General features: G+C 34.5%; 1 long non-coding RNA gene across 1 annotated transcript; it reads left to right on the forward strand.

Moving 5' to 3' along the window:
• Nucleotides 1–538: 538 nt before the first annotated feature.
• On the forward strand, nucleotides 539–5523 carry LOC107709988 (uncharacterized). The gene is made up of 3 exons (XR_001636543.1): nucleotides 539–724; nucleotides 4666–4674; nucleotides 5514–5523. It is a non-coding gene; the product is annotated as an uncharacterized LOC107709988 (long non-coding RNA).
• Nucleotides 5524–6907: the final 1384 nt, after the last annotated feature.

A 6907-nucleotide genomic window follows, 5' to 3' on the forward strand; every position in this document is an offset into this window, starting at 1 on the left:
ATCTATGGTTCCATGAAGAACCTTGAACATTCATGAAACCTTTTCAGCTTCTTTACAGCTAACATGTTTTCAGATTATATAAAATGTTCTTCACACTAAGAAAAAGTGAACTTTTACATAAAACTGTGTCCTTTAAACTCTAGTAAAACTGACTTCAGAGCACAGCATACAATTTATCATGCTGAGTCTATAACAGAGTGACAACAGACATTAAATATGCCCCTCTCTTACATCCGTTCACATGGAAATACTTGTTGACTACTAGATCTCTGACAATGAGTCTGTTACAATAAACTCATTTGTTGCTAACCAGAACCACCAGAACTATCTGACCTGTGATCTCATATAACAGAAATATTTATGACCTCACTTCTGTGCACTGTGATGGAAATTTTAAACAAAACGACTATTTTTAAGGATGAAATGACATTTAATAAAAGTTGATGTAGTGAAGTAAAAACAAATACAGACTTGAGTATCATGGCAAAATGTTATGTATAAAGGAGAAGTACTTGACAAAAGTATTTTGTACGCCTTATTTATTATGTATGTAATACTCATGTGTAATATATATATATATATATATTGAACATAAATTGAGAAAACCATTAATACATAAATGCAGAAAACCATTACATAAGCCATTTACCAGTTACATTTTCCATGTAAATGTTTAATATAGTAGCTATGTGATTACAGTACTTTGCATTCATAGCACTGAATCGTGAAATACTACACTAATTAAAATGAAGGACATTTTATGATATTATTTGGCATAAAACAGAATTCACATGAACATTTCACTTATATGCAAAATAAAATGAAAAGGACTTAACAAAAAGGAAATTAAAAAAATAAAAATAAAAAACTTCTGAACATTGAGTAAACCCCAAAAACAAAACATCGTGTGGCTATCATTGCTTATTCGATTTTCAAGCCACAGCTGGTCTTCATCATCTGTAGAGTTGAGTGGTGTAGTTCATAGTTTGCAGTGTTGTTTGAATAGCAAGGACCAAAAAAAAATAAAAAATAAAAAAATAAAAATTCCATCACAAACATATGGTTATGTTGCTTACATGTTTGAGCTTCGAATCACCACAACTACAATCACCATAATTAATCCAATCAGTCCAAACACCAGTGAAGCAATATTCAGGTTCTTTGCTATCCTGGAGGACTCTTGAGCTTTTCCAGCATCTCCAAGTGAATTTGCATTGTCTGCCTACAATAGTAATAATATTAATAAAAGCACAGAATGCATATGCACCATTTTTTTTTTTCATTTATTTATAAGAGCTGTAAATAAAATGAATTGTAAGTTACTTACTCTGCATGAGTAGATGATTGCTGCAATGCCAAGTGGCAAACAGCAACAAAAAGTGTTGACGATGGACCAGGCAAGATAAGTTGGCTCATTCCTGCGGGATGTATCCATTTTTCCAAGCTCCATCAATTTTGTTTCCAAACAGGTCAAGCTTCAGGTTCAGATTCAGCACAGGGTGGGACAAGGCACTGGTTTAAATAGGGTGGGCTGCTGCCAGAGAAAGAGAAGAAAAAAGCCAGGCGAAGGGAGGGGTACCAACGAAATTCTTTGTTTTTCTCATGGTACTTGCATACCATATCAGGTTACTTATCAAGCTGTGCCTATAGTATCCTGAAATTAGTCTGGAACACGAAAAGTCAGGACTAAAGTTTTCAGCTGATAGTACAAATTTCTATCTTTATATAAAGATAAAGTTCAAACAAAGTTTCATACTAACTCTGAAGACATTTTCACTCTTCCTATACAGAGAGCAACTTAACTGTATAAACAACAGCTTAAATGCGAAGTGGATATTTTAGAAATGCAGCTGTTGTATGCATACCGCACATTTGCTAACCATTATAAAATTACCCTCCATTTTAAAATAGTGCAGCTGTTGTTGTTATTAAGTAGTGGTTTATACAGATATATTGCGAGAGTGAAAATATCTTCAGACTAGTTAGTATGTAATTTTATATGAACATTATATGAATATGTATATTAATACTAACAGCTGAAGACTTAGAGAGGATTTAGTCCTGACTTTTGAGGATTTGTAACTCATTTTAGGATACTAGGCAGGGGTGTGGTGTGGGTAAAAATGAAAGGGAGGGGGTTAAGGTAAAATGTAAAAACTGTACTGGATGTTTTTTGTCTGAGTCTGCTGAACAGAATGCAAAGAAAATGACCCAAATGAAAATGATTTTATCCATAGGAGCATTTCAGAGTTTTATGAGCAGTTGTTTTTTGCTAAAAAAGTTACATGTAGGATGATTTCCTACCCACATTTCCTTCAGACAATGCAAAAATACAGTTTTGATATAAGAAAATGTAAATAAAAAAGTATATTATGCCATGGGCAACTGCCTATAAGGACCTATAGTAGTATGCTAGAGGGGTCTGAGTGTTTTGTTGTTTCATACATATATTTGACTGATGATTGAGGAAGGAAGGAGATGACTTACAAGGGGGATGAAAGCAGTTTGTTGTAAGTTACCACCTAAAAAGAGCTGCTTGTAAATGAACAAATATTAAAAAGGCATAAGAATATATCCTGAGGGTAGGGTTAATAATAACCCTACCCTCAGGATATATTCTTATGACTTTTTGAACTGGCATACTTTCAATCGTTTATAAAGAAACCAACTTTTGATCATCATGCTCAAATGAGTTATTTCAAATTATTTATGCTGAAACTTTGCAGAAAAAAATGTTATTCACTTCAGTGGCTGCAACAGATTGCTTGCTTCTGTCTGACTGGCTTTATCTCTGTTTCTAGTCTTTAATGATACTTTTGACACTATAAATCAGTGGTTCCTAACTTTTTGTCCTTGAAGTCCCCATCTGATAATGTAAAACTGATGGTAACACTTTATAATAACTTTCATTAATAAATCATTACTTAATATATATTCACATATCTAGAAATATGAGATTAGGTGCTTGTTAATGTTAACTAATGAACTTATTAAACATTACCAAATGATTAACAGATCATTATTGAATGTAAATTGAAATGCTTACAAATGTCTTTAAACTTTCAATTCATATGATCATGGATTTAAAAAAAAAAATCTTCAAATGATTTTGACAGATGTTTTACAATGATTTAAAGCTTCATTATTAAATCGTTAACAAACATTATATAATGCTTAACGGATCATTAGTTAATGTTTACAAATGTCATTCAACTTTCAATGCGTTTTAAAAATCTACAAATGATTTTTATAGAAATTGTACAATATTTACAAGCTTATTTGTTAATGTACTTTTGAATGCTTACAAATGTAATTAAACTTCAGTTCACATATTAGATAATGCCCATTTTTACATTTACAAATGTTGTGAAAATATAGCTTATAGGCACTTCACAAACTATTCATGTTAATGTATTCATTAACTCATAATCACAGTCTGTAAAGGTCATATATTTGGCTTTGTTTGTTGTGTTGACCTACTATTTGCACATCTTAAATAATTGATAAATAATTTGTTGAAGTTTTTGCAGTACCCAATCTAAAGTGGAAACTATTCATCAATTGTAAATGTTTATAAACATTTACTAATCATTAGTATCTTTATGAGCAGTCATTTTGATGGCAAAAAGTGTCCCAAATGACCGGAATTCAGCCTATTTTCACATCTTTACAAATCATTTAAATTGTGTTCATGTTTTTGCAGTACCCAATCTAAAGTGGAGACTATTCACCTTTTGTAAATGTTTATAAACATTTACTATTTTTTTTAGTATCTTTATTGGCACTGGACTTTTAGCTACTTTAACAACGTTTGTGTTAAGGGTGGTTAGTTAAATTTAGCTAAATGCTTGGTAAAGACATATGACACATTGTAATTTGGGTTTTTATCACCTCAACACTTATAGTAGTATACTATTGTGTATCATTATACAGAATATTCCTTGAGTCATACATCAACAGGAGGGGGAAAAATTTTCAAGAAAATACTTAATTTGTCAAAACAATGCAATATAAACAGATAGTAATCAAATTGACCCCTGTACACTTGTTGACACCTTACCCAAACTTAAACCTACCCATACCATCAAACCTGTCCCTAACCTTACCTGTATCACACCTCAACAACAGCAAAGGTGTTGTGCATTAACAAAAGCTTTTAATCATTGTATAACATCTATTAAAATCATTTGTAGATGTTCAAGATGTGCATGATCATATGAATTAGAAGTTTAATGACTGTAGCAAATTAGCTCAAAAGGAAAATGTATGTAAATAATTACAGTTAATTATGATTAATTACAATTATTTATATCAGCTGCCAGTAGTAACTGTAGCAGAATTAAATTGCCATCAACCAATCTGTTCGTCCAGCGAACATTCAGTGTAAGTTCATATCAACTCTAGAAAAGGATATTTCCGTGGCCACAGCGCTTATGTTAATAAAGAACGGAGGAATAGGATAAAAAAGTTATCTAACAGTATTCAAGCTTTAGATGACCAATATGCCCATAGCCCGACGGGCGTATTAACTTCCTTAGGGTTGATCCTCTTTTAGTGCCTGAACTTGATGGACCCATCATCTTAGAGGAGATCACTAAGTCAATTAATTCGTTGCAATCTAAGAAATCCCCTGGACCAGACGGGTTGCCTTCCGAATTTTATAAGAAATTTCATGTCAAACAGCTTTAGATCTAGGTATGTTGCCCCCAACACTGAGACAAGCATCTATAACTCTATTGCCTAAAGATGGGAAGGACCCAACATTATGTAACTCATACAGACCTATTAGCCTCCTCAATGTTGATGTTAAGATTTTAGCCAAGATTTTGGCCTCTCGTTTAGAGGCAGTACTTCCTAGTATTATCTCAGAGGAACAAACTGGATTCATTAAAGGACGGTATTCATTCTCTAACATTCGTACTCTTTTTAATATTTTATACTCAAGACAAAATAGTGTTTCCTCTGAAGTGATCATTTCGTTAAGACGCCAAAAAGGCATTTGATAGGATAGAGTGGGATTATCTGTTTAGAGTTCTGGAGGAGTTCGGTTTTGGGGAGGGATTGATATCATGGATACGTCTACTATATGCTGACCCACAAGCTTCAGTTTCTACTAACAGTGTTAACTCTGAGTATTTTACCTTATCACGGGGTACACGCCAGGGATGCCCCCTATCCCCATTACTTTAATTAATTGTGAGTTGTGCTCTGCCCGCATTCCTTTGAGAAATCAAACTAGTGTTATCAGAAGGTTTGTCTTTGGTTGCCATGGAACCAGAGGCCTGTTCTGCCCTTTTGAGGTGTTAGTTGCATTTCGGGGGAAGGGTCCATAGACCCTCATAGTTGGCCCTTTGGTTAGGTGAAGGGGGCATTAGAGATTATTTGTTCAATATACCAAATAGTTGTGTGTCTGATTGGTCCAAATGCTACATGACATTTGTAAGCATTTTAATTGACACGAAATGTTAATTATTAGGTAATGTTTAATACATTTATTAGTAAACATTAACAAGCACATTATTTCACATTTCTAGATATGTGAATATATATGAACTAATAATCTGTTAAGCATTACATAATGTTTGTTAATGATTTATTAATGAAAGTTATTATAAAGTGTTACCATTTAAGAATATTTAATTCTATTTTATTCATTTACTACCTTCTACCTAAAGCAGAACAACTGGGATTGCTTTATTTATTAGATCAGGTTGATTTTTTTGTGAAATTTGGCATTCCTTCACTTGGACCTTTAATAAAGAGAACATACTCATGTGAGGGAAGAGTTCAGAGGAGAGTGGAGGCTGAATTCTCTGGGAAATGTTTTGAAACTAAAAGGTCACATGCAGACTAGTTGTGCATTATTTACAAAAAACAAAAAAACAAAACTAATTCACACATTCATGATGCAAATCTCCCCTTCCACCACATTCCAAAGGTCCTCTATTGGATTGAGATCTGGTGACCGTGGAGACCATTTGAGTTTAGCGAACTCATTGTCATGTTCAAGAAACCAGCTTGAGATGATTTGAGCTTTGAGGCATTGTAGTCTACTCTTCCAGGAAACAGTCCTCCATAAAATGTGCATTCCTTCACTTGGACCTTTAATAAAGAGAACATACTCATGTGAGGGAAGAGTTCAGAGGAGAGTGGAGGCTGAATTCTCTGGGAAATGTTTTGAAACTAAAAGGTCACATGCAGACTAGTTGTGCATTATTTACAAAAAACAAAAAAACAAAACTAATTCACACATTCATGATGCAAATCTCCCCTTCCACCACATTCCAAAGGTCCTCTATTGGATTGAGATCTGGTGACCGTGGAGACCATTTGAGTTTAGCGAACTCATTGTCATGTTCAAGAAACCAGCTTGAGATGATTTGAGCTTTGTGACATAATGGCACATTATCCTGATGGAAGTAGCCATCACAAGATGTGGACAATAAGGGATGGACAGAATTACCAACAATACTTGTGTTTAAACAATGCACAACTGCTACTAAGGGGCCCAAAGTGTGGCAAAGAAATATCCCCCACACCATTACACCACCAGCACCAGCCTGAACTACAAGGCAGTGAGGATGGATCCATGCTTTCATGTTGTCCATGACCCTACCATCCAAATGTCGCAGCAGAAATGGAGACTCAGGGAACCTTTTTCCAATCTTCTGTTGTTCCGTTTTGGTGAGTCTGTGCGAATAGTAGCCTCAGTTTCCTGTTCTTAGCTGACAGGAGTGGCATCCGGTGTGGTCTTCTGCTGCTGTAGCCCATCTGCTTCAAGGTTTGATGTTTTGTACATTCAGAAATGCTCTTCTGCACACCTCCATCATAATGAATGGTGAGTTGCTGTTGCCTTTCTATCAGCTCGAACCAGTCTGGCCATTCTCCTCTGACCTCTGGCATCCAC

The sequence above is a fragment of the Sinocyclocheilus rhinocerous genome, unplaced genomic scaffold (genome assembly GCF_001515625.1).
Source record: "Sinocyclocheilus rhinocerous isolate Xijiao unplaced genomic scaffold, SAMN03320098_v1.1 scaffold4403, whole genome shotgun sequence".
NCBI classification, from domain to species: Eukaryota; Metazoa; Chordata; class Actinopteri; order Cypriniformes; family Cyprinidae; genus Sinocyclocheilus; species Sinocyclocheilus rhinocerous.